Source organism: Podarcis vaucheri (assembly GCF_965113315.1).
Source record: "Podarcis vaucheri genome assembly, chromosome: W".
NCBI lineage: Eukaryota > Metazoa > Chordata > Lepidosauria > Squamata > Lacertidae > Podarcis > Podarcis vaucheri.
In genome coordinates, this window is record NC_138757.1 from 12,844,953 (window position 1) to 12,868,993 (window position 24,041).

At 42.0% G+C, this 24,041-nt stretch overlaps 1 pseudogene across 1 annotated transcript; it reads right to left on the bottom strand.

Annotated features, from left to right (window-relative positions):
- Positions 1-10,703: 10,703 nt before the first annotated feature.
- LOC309523307 (surfeit locus protein 6-like) lies at positions 10,704-23,298 on the bottom strand (annotated as a pseudogene). Its single transcript, XR_014224656.1, has 5 exons — positions 23,245-23,298; positions 22,208-22,537; positions 14,332-14,636; positions 14,055-14,143; positions 10,704-12,027 (listed from the first exon to the last, which is right to left on the bottom strand). The product of XR_014224656.1 is annotated as a surfeit locus protein 6-like (transcript).
- Between the last annotated feature and the right edge of the window lie 743 nt (positions 23,299-24,041).

The window sequence follows — 24,041 nt, forward strand, 5'->3', positions numbered from 1 at the left end:
AGTAGCTGGAACATCAGGTAAAATTGATCTGAATACCACAAGTATTAATTATTTTTTTATTTTATTTTTTAGAAGAAGAGTTTGGATTTGATATCCCGCTTTATCACTACCAAAGGAGTCTCAAAGCGGCTAACATTCTCCTTTCCCTTCCTCCCCCACAACAAACACTCTGTGAGGTGAGTGGGGCTGAGAGACTTCAAAGAAGTGTGACTGGCCCAAGGTCACCCAGCAGCTGTATGTAGAGGAGCGGAGACGCGAACCTGGTTCCCCAGATTACGAGTCTATCACTCTTAACCACTACACCACACTGGCTCTCCAAGTATTAATAATTTGGGACAGAAGGTGAACACCAACACAGAGTCTATTGAAAAATTATTACAGGAATCTGACCTGTACCTCCTCATACCTCCCCTTCTTGTATACCCAGTTCAAATTATTTATACAGCAAATCCTTATCTCAAAGCATTACAGCTTAAAAAGAAAAAAAAGAAAAAAAAGAAAACACCTTATTTTCTCTCCAACATCTTAGATTATTATAACTTTGAATAAAAGAAAACCATTTTATCAAATTCCTTTTACCATTACAGCTAGAAACCGCTTAATTTCAATCCAACATCATTCAACATTCCTTAATTTTGCAGTATTTTTGTAGATAGTCCTTAAATTTTTTCCAATCTTCTTCTGCCGACTCTTCTCCCTGGTCACGGATTTTGCCAGTCATTTCTGCCAGTCCCATACAGTCAATCAGCTTCATCTGCCATTCTTCCAAAGTGGGCAAATCTGAGAAAAGGTGTTTTTCATCTATTAAAGAAAGAACAATTGGACTTGATTTGTTTACAAGAAACACATATAACAAGGCTACACAGGAAACTATTGATTAATAAAAGATTGGGACAGGAGTTTATCTCATCTGACAAAGTTAATCAAATCAAATATCTTTAATACGGTCAGTGACCAGAAAGCAATTTATAAAATATGACACTAAGAGTAGTATTGTGCTACAAGTAGCAGTAAAAATATGGCCAATTCTCAGAATTGGTGCTTATATTTATGATCAGGTTTCGAGTTTTAAGTTTTTAAAATTCAATTCAGAAGTCGCTACTGTTTATTATCGTTCCTTCGATGTTTACAGTTTGAGCTCCTTTGTAGATATCATTGCTCGTCTTATTCTTGTTGCAATGTAACAGTACTTTGCCACGGACCTGTTAATTTCGGGCTCTTTGTCAGCTAAGAGGTGTCTGATATAGGTGTCGTCTGTACTACGAGGTATTTTCCTCAGAATCGGTTCGATCAGCTCTTTTCTTGAGTCTCGATATAATGGGCAGTATAAGATGACATGCCCAATGGTTTCGATTTCATTGCTGTTACAGGGACATAATCTTTGTTCGATCGGTATTTTATTGTATCTTCCCTCTAGAAGAGCTGAAGGGAGAGTGTTAAAGCGGGCCCTGGAAAATGCCCATCGGTGTTTAGCGTTGTCTAGAACTTTGAGATAGTTTGCTAGATGGGGCCTTTGGGAGTTGTATAGAAGTTTATAAGTTATCGGAAGTTGGTTAAAGTCATTTTGGGTTTCAATGTCCTTGAGTCTTTCTTTGATTATGTTCTTGGCCCCTCCCTTTTCTAAACTTAATAAATACTCTGGGGAGAGACCATATGTGGCTAGTTTTCTAAGAATGCCCTTCAACCAGCTAGATTGGAATTTGTCAAGAAGCATCAGGGAAAGTAGTCCAACCGGCGAGTTGTTAAGTCTTAGCCAAGTGCATAAGGTTCTTATCCATACTTTGGCTTTAATGCTGTATAAGCCCGCTTCCAGTCATAGGGCGGCGTTTGGGACGCATTTAGGTGTTTGCAGGAGTGATCTAAGGAAACCTGATTGTATCTTCTCATATGGGTCTAGATTAGAGAGGGAGACGAGTGGTGCACCCTATAGGATTTGTGCTGTTGGTTTTGCAACAAATAGTTTAATTGTAGCCGGAATGAAATTTCCTCCCGTTGTACGATGGAATCTTAGGATTGCTGTTGTACTTTTTTGTGCTGTAAAGGAGCTGTAGTTTATGTGGGCAGTCTTCTTCCTTGATGCTTGGAATATCACTCCTAGATATTTAAAGCATGTCACTTGTTCAATCTCCTGATTGTCTAAATTCCATCTGTATATTTTCCTTTTGTTAGAGAAAACCATGATTTTTGTTTTTTGGTAGTTCACTGCTAGTTTCTCTTCTCTACAATATTGGGATAAGCTGTTAAGACCTCTTTTGAGGCCCATCTGAGTCTGGGACAATATAACTGCATCGTCTGCATAGAGTAGGATATGCAGTTTTTTGTCTGCTAATTTTGGGGCGTGTGTATCTGCTCCTTGTAGGTGGTCTATTAGGGAGTTTATATAGGTGTTAAACAAAAAGGGGGCCAGAATGCATCCTTGTTTAACTCCCTTTGTTGTTCTAATGAAGTTAGAGAGTTGACCTTCTTGGCTGCATCTTATACAAAGTCGTGTGTTGTTGTACAGTTTGTATATTAGTAGCAGCAGACGTCGGTCTATGGATGATTTATTGAGTTTGTCCCAGAGTCGAGTTCTTGGGATGGAGTCAAAGGCTGCTTTAAAATCTACAAATGCTGCGAATAGGTGGTGATTGTGGTGTGACGTGTATTTCTCAGCTAGGTGCTGTAAGATCAGGCAGTGATCCATTGTGGATCTCCCTTGTCTAAATCTTGCCTGTGCATCATCAAGAATCTTCGCTCTTTCTATCCATTCGCACAGTTTCTCGGTGTTTAGCATATAATTTAATTATTATATTCAGGAGGCTTATAGGTCTATAGTTGGAGGGATCGTCCCTCGAGCCTTTTTTGTAAATGGGAATAATGATGGAAGTCCCCCAGTCGTATGGGATCGTATGGGATCTGTGCAGTTCTATCTATATATGTGAACAGAGAGGCTAGCAAGAGGGCCCACCAGTTCGCATTGGTTTTGAATAGTTCCGCTGGTATACAGTCAATTCCGGGGGCTTTCCCATTCTTTAGTTGGTCAATCAGCAGATGGGTCTCTGTTAATGAGACTGCTGGCCATGGCTGTATCTGATCATCCGGGATGTCTAATGCATAGGACTCAGCGCTGGATTCCTCGTAAAGATTATGGAAGTGCGTTTCCCAGGCTTTCATTGATATGCAGCAGGATAGTTGTGATAGGCCCCTATCCGGCTGTGCAGCTACGATTCTCCAGAATAATGATGGGTTACTTGATTTGGAGGCCTCTATCAGTTGCTGCCATAATAATTTCATTGCGTATCTTTTCTTTTGTGTCAGAAGTTTTTTGTAACTTCTTTTGGCTTCAAGCATCTTTTGTCTGTTATCCTCTGTTGGATTATCCTTATGGCAGATGAAGGAGTGGATCAATGATTTCTTGGAGGTAATACACTCATGATCGAACCACTCCCTGGAAGTTTTCCGACAGTGAGGAGACTTGGTATTTACAACAAACTCTTGAATTTTTTGTATAAGCATTTCATATGTTGTCTATATAAGGGCTTGCGCCTTATATAGCATCCTTCCATAATTGCTTTTGAGAGACGGTAGCTCTCCTCAGTTTTGTACCAGTTAGATATCCGCTCGCTCACTTGTTCGTTCCATCTGATTTTCTTGAGGCCTGTTCCGGGTGTTAGATCTGGTTGATATCTGTGTTGTGGTTTGGGCAGATCAAAGGGTAAATCACACACGAGGGATAAAGGTAGATGATCATTTTCAGCTCTTGCTGTAATGGTGAATTTTGATATCCTAGGGATCAGGTCCTGGGAAACAATGCAATAATCTATCGTTGACAGTTTGTGTCCTGACCAATATGTGTATTGACCAGGATAATCCCCTTGTATAGCCCCATTCAGTAAGTGTAGATTCTGTCTGTAGGCCATGTGTGCTAAATGTAGTCCTCCGATGTTGCATGTCTTATCGTAGGATGATCTTATCATTAGGGGTGGGATAGTTTCCATTTCTGGAGGCCATTGGTGAAAATGTGCATATAGGGCGTTGTCGTTAGGGCCCACTCTTGTGTTTAGGTCACCAGCTAGTAATATCATGGCTGACGGGTGTTGTTTCCTCCATTGCACCACGTGGGCTTCCACTTCTTTCCATAGTTGTTCTACTTGTGCCTGCCGATGACATGTAGGTAAGTATAAGTTTATGCATAGCAGTTTGCTTTGTCCGAAATCTAAAACTGCTGCTACAGACCATTCATCATTGGAGGGTAATTGGATAATATTAGCTTGTATCTGCGTTGAGAACAGTAAGGCTAAGCCTCCTTTGGGTCTGCCCCCTCTTTGACTAGGTGTTGCTCTTTTAATACACGAGTGGTAATTATCCAGGTAGAGCTCGTCTATCGACCAGGTTCCCTGGATGAACAGGATGTCAAATTTAGTGAGGAAGTCCATTAGATTGGGATCTTTGCTTTTAGCTCCCCACCCTGCGATGTTCCACGTACAGGTGGTCAGCTTGTGATTTTTGGTTGTCAGACATCTCAAGGGACAATCAAACTTAGGTTTATGGCAGAAATGACCGGCAGAATCCGAGACCAGGGAAAAGAGACAGCGGAAGAAGATTGGAAGAAATTTAAGAACTATCTTAAGAAACATTGTAAAATTAATGAATGTTAGAATGATGCTGGTTTAGAAATTAAGTGGATTACAGTTGTAAGGATTAAGTTAAAAGAAAAGAAAGGTTAAAAATTAGATAAATTTAAGGGTGAGGATTTGCTGGATTAAAATTTGAAATTGGAATGCAGAAAGGGGAGGTATGAGGAGGTCGGAGAAGTAAGTTATAAGAAAATAAGGGTTTGAAATTATACTTGTTCTTTTTTTGTTTGTGTTTGTTTGTATTGTTGTGTTTGTCTGTATAATTTGTGAAACTTTAATAAATATCTTATAAAAAACAAACAAACTTAGGTTTATAGCCAATTTGGGATTTATCATTCATTATGTCCGTTTTGGGGTGTGTAGTGGGGCATTTTGGCTCGGTGTGAACTTGGACATATTTTAGTGTCCCGGAGGGGCGCTCTTTCCCCGTGACCTTATTTCAGTCCATGTGAATGGTGTCTAGGGCTCCTAGGTTGTCCACAAAGATTGAAACCGTTCTTGCCTGGTGGTACCGCTATTTCAGCTTGATGTGTTATTGTTTTCTTTGTTATAGGTGGTTCCGTAGGTCCGAGTTCCTCTGGCGATAGGAATAGCCTTAGTATTCACTCACTGTTGGATAAAGGTTTTGTGGTATAGGTTGCATAGTTAAATTCCCTGGTGACAGGTGTGGCTAGGAGTGTAATAGATTTCCTGATGGATGCTAATCTTTCAATTAGAGCGTCCTGAGCATTATGTATTTGTTCAATAGTTGCTATAAAGCGGTTTTCCTTCTCTATGTTGGAGCTTTCATCTGGTACGTGGTTTGGGGATAGGGTTTTTCATCTTTTAGCCAGCTGGTTTGGGGCTTTGTCTGCCTCTAGTTGAAGCGTCTTACAGTTCTCGTCCGTCATAGACATTGTTGGCTTTATTTTATCTTATCAGTCTTGATTGTTTCGATGAGAGGAATGGGAGTACTGGACACTTCGAATAGGCGAGTCACCTGCAATCCAACTCTTTGTAGCTTGTCCTTATTGTCTGAAACTAGTTTGGTTGTGTGCCAGTCTCTGAATGTTACCACAACTCTGTTTAGGTCCTTGTCTGATGGCAGAAATTTAACATTAATGATGTTTTCTGCTGGGACGAACCCTCTAACAGCTAATTCAGTTTTCTTGAGAATATAAATTCTCTGTTGTGCTGGAGAAAGGAGATCTTTGTGCATGTATAAATGTGGGAAATTGTTGGCCTGGCAAATGAAAAAACGACAAAAATTAAATACTATTACAAACTTAGAAGTGGAAGGAAAGAATATACACAACCCAACTGAGATTAGAAACTGTTTCCAGAGGTATTTTAAATAATTATATATGCAAGGGCCACAGAAAGAAATGGACATAGACCGATTCTTGAAGACAAATGGATTACAAAAAATCTCTCAAGAAAGTAAATTAATGCTGAACCATAAAATATCTGAACAGGAAGTGGAAGGTGCCATTCAAAACATGCAATTGGGCAAATCTCCAGGACCGGATGGGCTGACTTCTAGATATTATAGATCCTTGAAAGAGTGGTTATTGAAACCTTTGAATGAAGTCTGCAATGAAATTTTGGAGGGGAAAAGGGCACCAGAGTCGTGGAAAGAGACGTACATCACACTTATACCTAAAACAGAGACTGAAAAGACTCAGCTTAAGAACTACCGCCCTATATTGTTACTTAACGTGGATTACAAAATCTTTGCAGACATTTTGGCCAGGAGATTGAAAAAAGTTTTGATGGAAGAGATTCATAAAGACCAAGCGAGCTTTCTCCCGGGAAGACACTTGTCTGATAATTTGAGGAATATAATTGATATTTTGGAAAAACTAGAAGTGAATATAAACACTAAAGCAGTTCTGATATTTGTGGATGCGGAGAAAGCTTTTGACAATATCTCTTGGAGTTTCATGAAGAAAAACCTACAGGGGATGGGGGTAGGCCAAGGTTTTGAAAATGGTATAGGTGCAATATACTCTGAACAAAAGGCTAAATTAATTGTAAATAATGTGGTTACGGAAGAATTTAAAATAGAAAAGGGGACACAACAGGGGTGCCCAATCTCCCCACTGCTTTTCATATCGGTCCGGGAGGTCCTGCTAAACATGATTAGAAGGGACCGGTTGGTTAAAGGTATACAGGTCGGAGCCAAACAGTACAAACTGAGAGCATTTGCAGATGACTTAGTACTGACGTTACAGGAGCCAGAATCTAGCACTAAAAGGGTTTTAGAATTAATTCAAGAATTTGGTCAAGTAGCAGGATTTAAACTGAACAAGTTACAAACTAAGGTTTTGGAGAAAAATTTAACACCGATTGAAAGAGAGAGGTTTCAGAGTGAGACAGGTCTGACTGTGGTTAAGAAAGTGAAATACTTGGGGATTAATATGACAGCCAAAAATGGGAACTTATTTAAATATAATTATGAAAAATGTTGGACGGAAGTGAAAAAAGATTTAGAAATTTGATCAAATTTGAAGCTTTCATTGTTGGGTCGTATTGCTGCGATCAAAATGAATGTATTGCCTAGAATGTTGTTTTTGTTTCAAACATTGCAAATTGTGGACAAGATGGACTGTTTCAAGAAGTGGCAGAGAGATATCTCTAGATTTGTCTGGCAGGGCAAGAAGCCTAGAATAAAATTTAATATATTAACTGATGCAAAGGAAAGAGGTGGATTTGCCCTGCCAGACTTTAAACATTATTATGAATCAGCAGCTTTTTGCTGGTTGAAAGAATGGCTACTCCTTGAAAATACAGACATTTTGGATTTAGAAGGTTTTAACAACGTATTTGGATGGCATGCATATTTATGGTATGATAAGGTCAAAGCACATAAAGCATTTAAAAATCATATTGTCAGGAAAGCATTGATTAATGTTTGGATAAGATATAAGGACCTATTTGAAAATAAAACCCCAAGGTGGTTGTCACCGATGGAAGCAAAGGCTCAGAAAAAGCTCAATATGGAGGCCAAATGGCCGAAATATTGGGAAATTTTGGAACAAGAAGGAGACAAATTGAAATTGCAGAGTTTCGAGAAATTAAAAAACAAAGTGAGAGATTGGTTTCATTATTATCAGATAATGGAGGCATATAATTTGGATAAGAAAATTGGCTTCCAGGTGGAAAAATCAAAACTAGAAACAGAACTGCTAGAACCCAAAAGTAAGAATTTGTCAAAAATGTATAACTTGCTGTTGAAATGGAATACTCAGGATGAAACAGTGAAATCTGTTATGATTAAATGGGCACAAGATGTTGGACATAATATTATGTTTGCTGACTGGGAACAGTTATGGACCACAGGTATGAAGTTTACGGCATGTAATGCCTTAAGAGAGAATATTATGAAAATGATATACAGGTGGTACATGACCCCAGTCAAGCTTGCAAAAATCTATCATTTGCCCGATAATAAATGCTGGAAATGTAAAGAAACGGAAGGTACATTCTTTCACCTTTGGTGGACGTGCCCAAGGATTAAGGCTTTCTGGGAAATGATATATAATGAACTGAAAAAGGTATTTAAATATACCTTCTTGAAGAAACCAGAGGCCTTTCTTCTGGGCATTGTCGGCCAATTGGTGCCAAAGAAGGACAGAACTTTCTTTATGTACGCCACAACAGCAGCAAGAATACTTATTGCAAAGTATTGGAAGACACAAGATCTACCCACTTTGGAAGAATGGCAGATGAAGGTGATGGACTATATGGAATTGGCAGAAATGACTGGCAGAATCCGAGACCAGGGAGAAGAGTCGGTGGAAGAAGACTGGAAGAAATTTAAAGACTATCTACAGAAATATTGTAAAATTAATGAATGATAGAATGATGTTGGATAGCAACTAAGGGGTTTCCAGCTGTAATGATTTAAGAGAATATGAAAAAAGGGTTATAAATGGGTTAAAATCTAATGGTAAGGATTTGCTGAACCAATAAATTGAAGTGGAATAAAAAAAAGTGAGGTATGAGGAGGTCCGGGAAATAAGCTAAAAGAAAATAAGTAAAAGAAAAAATGTATGTTTTTAACTGTTTTTATTTCGTATTTTTCTTTTTTCTTTTTCATTTTTACTGTTATCTTTCAAAAAATTTTAATAAAAATTTTATATATAAAAAAAGAAAATAACAGAGACCAACCAGAGAATATTGAGAAGCAAAGCAGCCTGATCTTTATTAAAGCTGTTGCAACAGGGTGCTCCCCCACACACGGGGGGGGGGGCCAAGCCATGTGCGCAAGCCCTTATATAGACATTTTAAATTGTCCAAGACCACACCCCAGAAACATCATACATACATCACAGAAGGTGTGTAGCCCAAGACCACCCCTTAATACACCAGAGAAGGGGTGGAAATCTGGGTGTGTTGTTTCTTCCTGTCTGCTGGGTTACCTGATTGGATTACCCGGGCATCCTGGCCACTCTTACGTTATGATAACTACTGAATTCCTGAATACAGGTCACAGGCTCATACCCTATTTATATCTTAAATGTGCCCTTAAGACAGGATATTTGAAGGATGTCTTCAGATATCTGAAGAAGTGTGCATGTACATGAAAGCTTATATCCAGAACAAACTTAGTTGGTCTCTAAGGTGCTACTGGACAATTTTTCCTCCCTGACTGCGTCAGACCAACACAGCTACCTACCTGAACCTGTTGCAACAGTTTAATAAAGATCAGGCTTACTAGCTGCTTTGCTTCTCAATATTCTCTGCTTGGCCTCTGTTATTTTCTCCTACAGATAGGGAACCCACTTAGGGACTCTATACGGGTGCTTGGAGCAGTTTTTTCCTGTAACACCAGCATTAAGCTTCATGTCCATGACTTCTAGTGTTACGGGATTGAGAAATATTCTCTGCCCACTTTTTTACCTCCATGCACAATTTTATGTACTTCAGTAACGTCTCCCCCTACTCGCTTTTTCTCTTGACTAAGAAGTTCCAAACACTGCAACCTTTCCTCATAGGGGAGCTGCTCCATCCCCTATAGGAGAGCCAGTGTGGTTAAGAGTGGTGGACTCGTAATCTGGTGAACTAGGTTTGATTCCTCACTCCTCCACATGCAGCTGCTGGGTGACCTTGGGCCAGTCACACTTCTTTGGAGTCTCTCAGCCCCACTCACCTCACAGAGTGTTTGTTGTGGGGGAGGAAGGGAAAGGAGAATGTTAGCCGCTTTGAGACTCCTTCGGGTACTGATAAAGCGGGATATCAAATCCAAACTCCTCCTCAAATCCAAACGCCTCTATAAAAGGGGGATTTTTATTTACAAAAGGGTTTACCCCAACCTTTAAGTAATAGTCACTTAAATCAGTGTTTGTCAATTGCGAATAAAAGACACTCCTTCAGCTTTATGTTTTCCTTTCATAATTCATTTCCACCTAATTTGGATTAATGCAAATTTCAAATATATACGTATTTAAATAAAAAATACTTATCTCCTACACTACATAGGCTAAATACTATAAAGTCATCAGATATATGTTGGAGATACCACACCTCCCAAGTTGATCTTATGCCCACTTTTGGGGTCTGTTCTAATATAAGCCATTTTGGAACAGTATTTTGGTTATTTAACAGATTAACATCTAACTACAGATGAAAAAATAAATCTTATACATTACTGAAAAGTTGAAATGAAAATGAAATAAAAGACACAGGACTTGCAAACAGTATTAAACTTACTAACTGAAGCTATGTGTATTGCCTCATACCTGAAAACTCTGGAACCACCACAAAAAGGACTGCACAAACTTATTTCACAAAAAAGCTATTATAAATCTCAAATTGACTGGTTTATGGAAAAGTGGTATTGTTTATTAACTTCTGGAATTAGTATTTTCATGATAACATTCAACTTTTGTGCATCTCTGCAAACAGCTGTAAATATTTGTTCTTTATCTTCTGGAAATTATATGTAAACATGTTGTTGTTGTTTAGTCGTTTAGTCGTGTCCAACTCTTCGTGACCCCAAGGACCAGAGCACGCCAGGCACTCCTGTCTTCCACTGCCTCCCGCAGTTTGGTCAGACTCATGTTTGTAGCTTCGAGAACTAATACATAGTATTTTTATGTATTTTTGTGTTGCGCTAATATAAAGTAATTAAAAATACTCCCATTTTTCTTTTAATTTATCCCATTATTGTTATGATATTAAATTCATTTGCTTCCTTCCTGAGCTCCTGTTGATGAGATTTTGTGAAATTTCTTCACAAAAAATACATTTGTCAGCCTTAGGGCTGTGTTCCCTTCTGGGAAATTTTCAAGGGGCTGCATGCCAGTTGATGGGCAGGGCAAAAGCAAAAATGGAGGGGAGCAATGAATACACATTTTACCCAAGGGGGAAAAAGACATTATACCACAGTTAGAGGTAGAAAATATTCAAGGATGGTGTTAAGCTGTGCCAGGGGGCCTGGAAGATAGGTTTTGAAGGCCACATTTAGCACCCAGACTGAAGGTTCTCTTATCTTGACTCAGGGAGAGGGGTGAAAAGATCCACTTGATCAACTGGCATAGCTAAGGGTTGTATGACCACAGAAACAGTCTTGTGGAAATATATCTCTTTTGCATCTCAAGTGCAGGAGCTTCCTCTTCTTGGTCTAGTTGCACAGCCTGATGACTCCAAGTCATCTCACAACCAAGGAGATTTAGATATAAAAAATTATAGAGGTTCCACTACAAAATAGTTTTTATTAATGAGCCCTGTGAGTACCTGCCTTGGAGTGGGTTCCAATGGTCCACTAGCCTGATTCATTTAAATTTGGCTTTGTCCAGGTCCTCCGGCAGGATGTGACCCTTTTTGCGAGCCTTGGCTTTCTTCCTCTCCCCCTTGGCCATCTTTTTATTCTGGAGGTTCTTGCGGCACTTGTCTTGCTGCTGCTGCCTTTTATTCACTACGTTTTCAGTCCACTTCTCCCACTGCCTCTGGCGCTGGGCTTTGTGCTTCTCCTTCCGCTTCAGGCCAGTCCTCATCATCGCAGATTTTGACCCCTTCTGCCTTGTACAGGACATTTGTCCACTTCATCTTTACTTCCAGCTCCTTGGCTTTCGCCTCATCCTTGTCTTTCAGATTTTTCAGCTTACTCTTCTGAGATTCCAATCTGCTCAGGAGTTGCTTGTAATTCTTCCCTGTCAGTGGAGTAATGTTGCCTTTCAGTGCCTTCCTCTTTTCCACTTTGCCTAAGCCCTTCCTCATGGACTTCGACCTTATTGAAGACAGTCTCGGCCTTGGTGTCATTCTTTGGGGCCTGGGGCTCTGAAATGGCTGCGGAAGCCTCCTCTGCCTCCTTCTTCTCCATTTTTTCTTTCATCCTCAACTCTTTTCTCCGGTGTTTCTTTCTCTCCTCATATTTCCTTTGTTGCCTCTTCTCCAACACTGCTGGGGTCAACTCTTCGCTGTTTCCCTGTTAAGAAACAGCAAGTTGAAAAGAAAGAGGAATCGTTCAAAAGAGCAAAGTGAACTTTTTAAGCTAAAAAGACAGTACCTAGAATAGACCACTAACATATATATTATTGTAAATCTGGTCACTGTATTATCTTCAACATTACATTTAAAAGCAGGAAAGCCGGCAAGGATTATTTCCTTCAAGAGAATTTCAGCTGGAAGACTAACAATATAATTATACATTACTGGATGCCACAATCAGAATATTAGGGGGGGGGGACAAAAGACTTTTATGCATGATTTAGAAATCACTATTGACCCCCCAAATGGAAACTGCTTCAACCTGTCCAACTTATTCCTACAGAACAACCATAAAATCCATCTTAATAGCAGGAGGATACACAGCCTCAAGACCCTGGTACCCTGTGGACTTAATCTGGAAAACAAAATTTAGGCTGCAATTCTGAACCTACTTACCCAAGAGTAGGCCTCATTGAACTCAGTGGGACATACTCTGAAGACAGTATTATAGAACCGCTCTGCTAATTTCTATGTAGCTAATAATAATAATAGTAGTAGTAATCTTTAAAGGAATAATTTGTATATGTCACATCTCTTAAATTTTTTCCATCCCGAGTAGAATTGTCACTATTTATTAACTAAACAGTGTTGGGATCTATCTCAGTTTCAAAACACGCACACACACACACGGAGAGAGAGAGAGAGAGAGAATCTATATATTACACATGTTTACAGAAAAACCCTAAATACTGCAAAAGTTATTGGAACTGTGGGATAACTAGCTTCATATAATCAATGTGCTTAGCTCACTTTGGGAGAGACTGGATAATCAAGGCTTTGTTCTCTCCCAGTTTACCTGAGCAGCTCAGATGTAAGAGGATGTGGTGGTTGCTCAGCTTTCACAAGTCACTCTTCAGTTCCTATACCAATGATTTAGGAACTTGCACCACTGTAATTAAGCCACATTTTACTGTCTGTGCAGCTTTTTCTGAATGCTGTATGGAAAAGCACATGAATCTGACATTTGGGGAGCTTGTAAGTAAACTTTTTAATTTGCCAAATGTGTTCTTTTCCTAAGCTACTGAAAGAGGGAAACTTTGGAACTCACTTTAAGTGGCATATTTTAAAAGTCTAAATACCTTTATTTCCATACTTTACTTTGTTGTGTATTTTGCTATTTCAAACCTCTGCTGGTGTTCTCTTGCCAAAGAGTACTTGCCCCAAACTTGGATCATGGTACCCAGGAATTCTCGTTTTTGTATACCTTTTTCTCTCTCTTCTTGAACCAACAGAAAGGTTCTTCATTTGCATACTTAGGCTCATGCTTATCCTTAGGATCACTGCCTATCTTTCTCGTAGGGAGGGGTTAGGTGCATAGGACACTGAGAGCTTAGAATGCATTGCTTAGTATTATAAGCTTAGATTTTCAGCCATGTGATCTAGAAACTTGCTTTTTAGAGTGAAAACATTAAAGCTAAGATTATTAAAAAGCTGATGTTTTTCATCCAAATATTTCTCACCCATGCTATGTTTGAACAGAATCTCAAAGCACAAACAGGCCTGACCGAAGAGTGTGTTATATTTATGAACTTAGGATGGGGAACCTGTAGCCCTTCAGATGTTTCTAACCATCCATAACCACTGGAAATGCTGGCTGGGGCTGATGGGAGCTAGCTGTTCAACATCCAGAGAGCCATAGGTTTCCCACCCCTATTATACATCAACCACCCTCCATCACATCCTCCAAAATCTGGCCTCCAAAAATGGGTGAACTGTTTTAGTTCAAATCAAGGTAGAGCAGAAGCCAGTATGATATCAACTGGAACCAGAATACTAGAGGCATAGGAATATTTCCACCACACATCAATTCTGTGGGTGTTTAATCAGGAGCAAGTTCCATTGCCCTAAACAAGGCTTGCTCCCAAATTAAATTGGCATATGCCTACAACCAAAAATTGGCTTTGGATTCTCCAGGCTTTCTCCACATCTTGACAACTGTTTTTTAAAGGAGGGTGCTGCTCTTACCTGGCCAGAGATTTCTTGGATCTTCTCGTGCAGTCTCTGCTGCAAGAGATTCATGGCTGAAAATGAGCCGGCTGTGCTCTTGTCACCACCTGTAAAGGAAAACAGGAGAAAGCATGTGACCTGTGTCCCATCCCAAATTGCTGCTAAACTCAACTCAGCTAAACTCAGTGGCCTGGTTCACACATAATGCTAAAATATGGGTTACTAAACCATTGCTTAGAGTTATGTGAGAACCCAGCCCAGTAGCATAACTGACTGGCTGTAGAAACACTCTCACCTGCAACATCGTTTTGGCTTCTGTCCCATTTCCCCCCAGTAGTCTGAGATCCACTGGAACTGGGTGCAGGATGGATAACTAGGCTAGATTTCTGAATACTGGCATTTGTTGGCTTGGCTGGTGGTGCTTGGTTGCCCCCAGGTGCTGTCTGCTTGCCCAGAGGGGTGCCCACTATCTTGCCTTGCATCTTCAGCTTCTTCTGTTTCTTCTTCTGTTTCTTCTTCTTCTTCTTCTTCTTCTTCTTCTTCTTCTTCTGCTGCTGCTGCTGCTGCTGCTGCTGCTGCTGCTGTCTCCCAGTCCAGTTCCTGGGAATGTTTGAAGGCAGAGACACAATACTTCATTAAACAAAGAGAGGAAAATATTTTGCAATCTGGTTGACAAGATGCTGTGCAAACATTTCTGCAAGGAATAAATGCCTAAGAACATACATGTTAGAAGGCCCTCCAGATGTTGCTGGACTCCAACTCCCATCAACCTTAGCCAGTATGGCTGATCAGGTATGATGGGAGTTGTAGTCCAGCAACTTCTGGAGGTCTGCAGGAAGCACCAAGACAAGACAACTGAATTTTTTGAAGTTGCATTTTCAAAACACACTACTGCCATTCCATTGTGGCATCAGGACCCTTTCCTGAGCAGATTATAATCTAAAATGAGCTGTGGTTAAAATAAGGGAAAACATTAAGTACCACCACTTTGAGGTTTCATTGCAAGCAGTATATAAATCCTGTGAAATAAAGAAATGAAAATAATTACAATAACCAAGGAGGCTGCACTACTACAAAAAACCCTGGTCTAAAGAAGTACGGTAAATGACAGCATCAGATAATTGTACTGAAGGGTTAATCTTCATATTAACTACACGTTTCTGCACCAAAAGTAAAGGGAGATGGGAAAGGTTTCTCTCAATATTTTCTGTGCTTTGTATTCCGTACCTAAGAAATCTTACTTCTGCAACTTCTGCAAATTTTGGCCAGACAGTTAGCACGCCGCCAGTGACTGTGCTAAATTTGGCTGGCAGGGCAAAAGTCCATTTCCTGCCTAACCAGCTATTTGAAACTGCTGATGCTAGCTACAGGTCAGAAGGTCGCTTCCTGCCTAGCCAGAAACTGCTGTTAACTAGAAAACCACTAGCAAGATGTTTCCTGCTTTACTTCTGCTTAATGCAAGAATAGGAAGAGATACGAAGGAAATGCTTAACTAGCAAAAGAGACACGTGTATGAAGGAGAGGGGAGGGAGTGCTTGGTTAGCAGAAAGACAGGAATGTCTAGCAGGCAATATTTTGTGTTTAGCAAGTAATATTTGCTAGCCAATTGGGGAAGTCTGCGGGTATAAGAAAGTGTGCTGAAGTGACTTGCTTTACAGCCAGTGTATTTTCAGGAACTATCCAGCTGGTTGTCTCTGAGTACAGACCTTGTCTCTGTGCACAGATTTTCAATAAACTCTTTTCTCCAAAGAAGATTTTTGCTTTCCTGGTACTTTTGTTCCCTCCGAGGTCCAGGGGATGGCGTGGCTAATGGATCCCTAGGTAAATAAGGCTTCATCTCTCTGGGGGCTCGTCCGGGATAAGCCCCCTCCCCAATATGGACCGGAGGGCCAGGCTCAACCAAGATGAACAACTCAGCAGCGTTTGCAGGCTCCCGTGCGCACCCCACCTGTTTCGTGGGGGGAGCCAGCCACACTGTTCTGGAGTGGAGACATCTAGTTGAGGGAGAACAAGAGGACAGGACGGCGCCGAGGGGACAGGTCCGCAGCGGAAAAAGGTAAGCCCGAAGGAAAGGGCTAGGGGCCCGATGGAAAGGGCGAGAGGCCTGATCAGCCTCACCTGGGCGTGGCAATACAGTGCCCGGCAGTAAGATGCCACCAGGAATAAGGGGATTGGTTGCGCAGTAGGGTGCCAGCCACCAGGAATAAAAGGGGACTGCTGGTAGCAGTAAGAGTGCCACCAGGAAAGGAATTGGTAAGGTTTGGGAAAGGGAATGGGGCAGAGGGAATTGTGTGTGTTTTTTTTTTTTTGGCATGTTGCATGTCAGAATTATTTTGGTGTATTGCATGCTGGAGTTATTTTGGTGTGTTTAGTGTGTTATATTGATGTGTTTTGTATGTTGTATGTTGCATGTCAGATACTCTAGTGACTGAATTGTCAAGTGTGGGCCAAGGCTTAGTGTCCCCTTGGCCGAGCGATTGTAAGGTTGTGCATTTTCTGACAATGTGTAGCATGTGGAGTGTGAGAGAGTTTTGAGGCCCGGTTAGGAGCGGAGTATCTGAGGGATAGGGTCTGGAGCGAGCCAATGTATTCCTTTGGAATGTTTTTTAAATGGCTGAAAAGCGGCCACGAGGAGTGATGATTTGGGGATTCAAATTGGAAAAACAGAGACTCAGAACTTTATGTGAGGTGGACTTGCCGACCCAGGGAACTGCGTGGCTTTGATTTGCAATTAATCAACCCCCTGTGGCGAATCAACCCCCTGTGGCAAAATATATTAAATGTCCACCCAGACCAGATCCCCTATATCTCTACATGGAAGACCAATGTAGAAAAGAATCTGCCATGGCTAAAGTCTTGCTGTGACAGCAACACACAGAACAGGATTGGTACAGTGAAGCTTCTGGTGTTAGAAGACCCAGAAGATGAGAAGATGGGAGTGATTAAGCCACCAACAGCCCCTCCAACAACCCCCCCCAGGCCAAAATCAAGAAGCACAGGGAGGTGCTGGTGTAGGGGGAGGAGGAGAAGAGGAAGATGACGAAGAGTTTAGGAAGATACTAGATGATATGAATCAAGGAAAGAAAATGTGGACAGAAAAACAGAAAAAGAGACTAAAGGAGTTTGTAAAGCCATTTGAGGGAGAAGTTGGATGTGAGTCCCTTGTTAGTTGAGGCAACAGAAATGCTACACCCCTGAAAAGAGGAAGTGGGGACAGGCGGCGAAGAAAGTTATGTCTCACAGACAGTATGAGAAAACCAGGAAGGATCAGGCAGCCGGAGTAATGCCCCTTCAGAGGGTTTATGATCCACCAGCCCCTGTCCCAGCTGGACAAGCAGAGGCACCTGTGTGATTCAGTTCACAAAAGACATTTTACAAGCAGGTTTTATCCTTTTTTTCAAACCCCTTTTTCCTCTCCCCCTTCACAGATTCTTATATAGAAATGTTGCTTTTCGTTCTCTGACTCTGTTCCCGGAAGTATGTTGCAAATCAATGTACAAGGACAGGGTTATTTTGGATCTGGGAAGCGAAAAGCTTTACTGTTTTCAGCTCTGAGTTTGTTACAGCGTTTTTTTGTTACAGAGAGGACTGCTTAGCTCATGCATTTTGTCTTAGAGGAAAATGCAGTTTTTAAAATGCTGGCTGGTGTGGGGGGAATTCACAAACAGTTTTTAGGGCTTTCTGGGGTAACCCTAACTGTACCCCTTCAATCCTTTGAGGAAAATCCAGCAAAGATCATAAGGCTGTTTGAAGGGATTTTTAAAACTTATAACCCCACCTTTGATGATGATTAATTTCTGCAGGGTGGTTTGGCCAAATCTTTTTAGCTATAGCAAGCAGAATATGCTTGGCTGGTGCCTTTTAGCTGCTGAGAAAAATGATTTTAAAAGAAAACTTCTCAAAGCTTTGAACCTTTCCTCTGGTGGTGATATTTTAGCAATCCAGTAAATGCTTCATATAAGATTAGCAATAATATGAAGGACAATCGTACAAGTTCACCTCCTATGTCTTTATCGCTTCTTGAAATAGCGTTTCTTTGTTTTTATTTTAATCATAATAGAAGTATATTTTTAGGTCATTATCCATATTGTAATTGGACATATGAGTATGTTAATGGATCTTCTTGTTGTCTTAATGTTACCACTATGAGGGATGAATTATTGTGATTTGGATAGACTGGCAAATTCGACCGAAGCCTTGTTTAATTCTATTATCTTGGCTTTAAAAATTATTAACACAGAAATGTCAGAAATAAGAGAAGTTGTTTTATAAACTTTTTATGCTTTAAATGTAATCTTTGCCTCTAAAGGTGGAATTTGTGCCTTAATTCATTCTCATTGTTGTATGTATATAACTGATATGGAACAAATGATAACCCATAATCCTTTGGATCTGCCTGAAGGTTTTGATCCATGAGATTGGTTATTTTCTTGGTTGCCTAATGGATTATGGTTAAGAAAAATATTATTGATTATAATTGCATGTATTGTGGTTTTATTATGGTAACTCTGATAGGTAGAATGTAAGCCAAGCCTCCTAAAGAGGGGCGGCAGCTGTAGGGATAATAAAACCACTGTGTCCCAGCCTTGCTTGACATGAAAGGCACCTATTTCCTATCAAAATGAGGAAGTGCCAGATGCTGTTATTACCATAGCCCTTAACCCAGCTACCTTATTACAGGTAGGAGAAGGAGAACAAGGGAGCCGCCCACTCAGCCTTACCTGTGCTTGTAACAAAACCCACAATGCAGTCTGTTACCTGCTGTTTAGGTGGCCAAGTAGTCCAGCACAAATTTTTGTATATACCAGAGTGTCCCATTCCTCTCTTGGGCCAAGACTTGTTAACAAAATTACAAGCCCAGATTTCCTTCCAACCAATGGGGGAAGTAATGGTAACAATTGGACCAGCAGGAGAGTTTTCTTTAGAAATGCCCCTGAGAGACAATTGGCGCTTGATGATGGTAAAAGAAGAGGAGGGAATCCTCCCTGTTAGCCTGCTTCATGATGTTGACCCTGGATTATGGGCAGGAGGATAAAAACCAATACCCCATCCCACAACAGGCAGCTGAAGGAATGTGGGTGCATTTGAAGCGATTGCTTCAACATGGAATCTTGAAACAATGCCAATCACAGTGAAACACCCCACTGTTGCCAGTGAAGAAGGAAGATGGTGGGTACCGCATATAGGCCCCAAAGTTCTGGAAAAGTGAAAAGGATGAACAGGACTTTGAAAAACCATTGACCCAAGAAACAGGGTCTAATTGGGTGTCCATGTTGCCCTTGGCTTTGCTTAGAGTCTGTAGCCTCCCATTGAAACGTATTCACTTGTCACCCTTTTGAAGTGATGTTTGGAAGACCGGTTCCTTATGTGCGCATGCTTTCACCTATCTCTGTTCAAGCTCAACAGGTGGACCCAGGCCCGAACTCCTTGCGTGACCAGTTTGAGCCAAGTGACGAGGTGTGGATAAGACTGGTCCCAGGCACCACTGCAACCGTGCTGGAAGGGCCCATCTGCTCTCCACACCCACAGCTGTGAAGGTCGCTGGCATCACTCCTTGGGTCCACCACATTCAAGTGAAGAAAGCTGTTTCAGATTGGACTGTGTCTCAGCATCCTGAGGATCCCCTCCAGTGACGACTGCCTTGCTGATATCACTCCAGAGGCTGATATCTCTACGCACGGTGAAGAATTGGATGGGAGGGGCGCCCGCAGGCAGCGCCCCCAACGTAGACATTTGTTCTCCAGCCAATTTAGAGGCACCACCAGAACTTTTGATATTGGTACCAGAACTCACTCCAGATGATGTGGAACCACGTTACACCCTTGATGAACAGCAGTGGACCAGCCAAAAAGGAGCAACGCTCCAGGAAGGACCAGACAGCCATGTTTTTGTGCCCCAACATCTGGCCAGCACAATTGTAAAGAATTACCACGAGTCCACCCATTTGGGAGGCCCAGCTGCTAAAGCACACCTTGGGAGAATATTCTATATCCCAATATGTGCCCTGTGCGCCAACCAAGAGACTGAGAGCTATCACCCTGTGAACTTCTATATGGCAGGCCAACCCCTTTCGTCCGAGGCATCCCCGCCAGTTTGGGGCAGATGGGAGATCACATCACCCAAGAACAAGTGCAATCCCTGTGTTTGTTGTGTGTGTTTGCTTTCTTTCCAGGTATTCCCCCGAGCGTACACCTGCAGTCCCGCGGCAGTCTCGCTGAGCCGGTTCACCAGTTCCTCTGAGTGACAGCGTCTGGCGACCCCCTCATCCCCAACTGCAGTGAAAGTAATCGAGGTGATCCCCTGGGTACATCACACGCATCTGAAGAAGGGTGTCAGGACTTGCAAAAGAAATCCTGCTGACCCTCTGAAGTTGATCATCACCTTGTGTCTGACGCTACCAGGAAAAAGCGTTAGGCCACGAGCAACGACTAATCATCACAAGGACAGTTACAAAGACTTTTTCTTTTCTCTCTTATATTCTTTATTGACTTGCTCTATGTCTTATTGCCCTGACCCTACCGAACCATACCGCCCTTATTGGCCTGCTGGCCTCTGCTATGACTGGTTCGTCTTGCCGGTGGTAAGAGATGGCGTGCTCCTTGGCTATTGGAAACTGGGGTTTTATGAGATTATCGTATTGAGACACCCCACTACCCCGTTGTGGCTCCTCTCCCACACCACTGACCAGCACGCGTGGACAGTACTCTTACGGGAAGCTGCAGAGACGATCGAAATCTATCTAGTTCTGTACCGCTCTTGCTGTTGTGGGAGGGTAGTCAACTGTTATCCGGAAGGTAGAGCACTGTACCAACCTCATTTGATAGACCAGGTCCTACTCTTAACCCAGGTGATAGATGGGACAGAACCTATCTTAATGCAAGTATTGCAGGGGTGGGAGCCTTAGCCAGGTGTGCATTGAAATTACTAAACAAGTGCCAGTAAGAATTGCCACCCCAGGATTTCAGCTTCCATATGTTCTGGTCACTAGGGAGGCAGCACGAGAGTTCAATCCACCCAACAGGGCTAGTAGAAAAATTGACCCACATAGTGGGAGCATCAGCTCACCGGTGGGCTCTCATCCTTGAGGCTCAACAGGTAGTCGGGCACAAATATCAGTGGGCTCTTCAACAATGAGCACACCCCCTGAATATTGGTGGGAGGAACCATGGAGATATTGGGTTTGGTGGGTAGGAGTAATATGTACCGCCCTTGTCATATGGATGCTCTCGTATTTCTGTTGGCATGAACGGTATCGTATTTGTGGGAAGAATAGGCCCAATAATGCTTCTATTGCTTCTTTGCTTTTGTATTCCCTGCTTGATGCAATGCTTGCAGAATATGATGAGAAAGATGATGTCTCGCATGATGGGACCTCGCGTGATTGCTGTAATGAGAGAATATAGACCCCTACCCCAGAACGAATCTAAGTAATAGATTGTTCATAAGAAGAGGATGGAGTGAAGGGTTAATCTTCATATTAACTACACGTTTCTGCACCAAAAGTAAAGGGAGATGGGAAAGGTTTCTCTCAATATTTTCTGTGCTTTGTATTCCGTACCTAAGAAATCTTACTTCTGCAACTTCTGCAAATTTTGGCCAGACAGTTAGCACGCCGCCAGTGACTGTGCTAAATTTGGCTGGCAGGGCAAAAGTCCATTTCCTGCCTAACCAGCTATTTGAAACTGCTGATGCTAGCTACAGGTCAGAAGGTCGCTTCCTGCCTAGCCAGAAACTGCTGTTAACTAGAAAACCACTAGCAAGATGTTTCCTGCTTTACTTCTGCTTAATGCAAGAATAGGAAGAGATACGAAGGAAATGCTTAACTAGCAAAAGAGACACGTGTATGAAGGAGAGGGGAGGGAGTGCTTGGTTAGCAGAAAGACAGGAATGTCTAGCAGGCAATATTTTGTGTTTAGCAAGCAATATTTGCTAGCCAATTGGGGAAGTCTGCGGGTATAAGAAAGTGTGCTGAAGTGACTTGCTTTACAGCCAGTGTATTTTCAGGAACTATCCAGCTGGTTGTCTCTGAGTACAGACCTTGTCTCTGTGCACAGATTTTCAATAAACTCTTTTCTCCAAAGAAGATTTTTGCTTTCCTGGTACTTTTGTTCCCTCCGAGGTCCAGGGGATGGCGTGGCTAATGGATCCCTAGGTAAATAAGGCTTCAGTACCAAATTTCCTTATTTGTGGCTTGGGGGCTTCCTGGGTGCAAATTTTCTTGGCCAAGTTTTGCAGGTAAGAGTCTTTGTTGACTAAAGTGGCCATTGTGGGATCAAGGTCTCGTGAAGGTAAAAAATAAAAGTAAATAAACCAAAAATTAAAATAAAACCGTAGGATGGTCTCGCAGGGGGAATTTTGCCTCTAAGTCAAAGACGTCTTGTTCATTCTGACCATCCTCCATTTAAAACTTCTACCCAGAATGCTGTGTGAGGCTGCTTCTGCTAAGTCAACCCAAAGTGGACAAAACTCATGGGGCCACGTTTGCATACTCGCTTTTCATTCTGCTTAAAGAGAGAGAAAAATTAATCAATGACATGGATAAACTGAAGGAGACTGATGGCTTGATATTTACAAGTCAAGAAAATAAAACTCCACAGAAAGCCATCTCAATACATGTACAGGCATTTGAGGGGGGAAATGGACATCTGCTGGCTTGTAAAGCTATTGTGTACACAGGTACAGATTGTACACTCCTTAATATCACATGTGAATGGTTGTTCAAGAGCAGAACTAACTAATTTGTACACATGGGCACCCCAAATTGTACATCTGTTTAACATAACAGGTGAACAGCCCCCACACATCACATCAGCCAGCTAAATTTTACTTTCCAACCAACACGTGTGCAGGGTTACACATTAAAGAGAGCTGCTTCTACGCACGCACAAGGGTTTGCGTGAAAGGTTGTGCTGATCAACTAATGTGTAAACAGTTTCACAAACTGAAAATATGAATAGCTGTAGGAGCGTGCAGCTAACCAACTTATGTACAGAGGTTGTACACTCGTCGAACGCCATGTGCGAACCAACACATGCTGGCCGCTCACAGGAAGATCATCTCATGTGTAGGCGCAAGGCAAACGACTCCATTTGAGATCTCCCATCCTGTGTTGGGCAGGCCAGTGAGCAGTTAGCGGAGATCCACCCCCTTAAGGCTTTTTAGGGGTTGGCACGCGTGCAAAGAAGGCGCTGCAACCCGTGTGGCTCACCTCACCGCGTATGCTTCTCTTGCAGGAATCGCAAAAGCGCACTATGTGTGGCTCTCGCGCGCCGTGAGAGGCTGGAGAGGAAGGCGGAACTAGCCCATGGCCCTTTGTCACCAGCTCGGCGCTCTATTGGTAGACCCTATGAGGAGGCAGCGAAGGATTATGGGACGTTGGAGGAGCTTCGGTAGAATCAGGAGGAAACGTTTTTCCCGCCCCATGGGTTGGACGTAGCCAATGAAGGAGGAACCATTCGCAAGAGAAAAAGGAAAAATGTCCGCCTGTCTGCAAGAGGATTACATGTATTGAGAAAGATATTGAGATAAAACATTTATTTGTTAGATAATCGATCCATTTATTTAGACTTATTTTGTGACTGCAGAGCAGGAGAGCGATGCGCCTGGCTTCTCTCAGTTTTCAAATGCATGCTTGTGCTTTCAGTGACTGGTGTGTTTACTACGGCGGGAGAAAGGCTGAAACTTTTCTGAATTGGCGCGCGGAGTAATGCAGCACGAATGCGGGTGGAAGGCTTCTAAACAGGGGGTAATGCACCCCTTAGTCCCGTATGTTGAGTTCTGGGCGAGTTCAGATCAGCCTTTCTCAATCTTGTTGGCTTCTAAGGTTTTGGGCTTTATGATTCCCATCATAGCAAGTCAGAAAGCTGGTCCATTGGTCCATCTAGCTTAGTGTGACCCGCACTGACTGGCAGTGGCTCTCCAGGGTTTCACTCTTCCAGCTCTCCATGAAATGATGAGGACCATCTTCAGAAATAAGGTTCCAGATCTAAAAGGGATGGTTTGAGT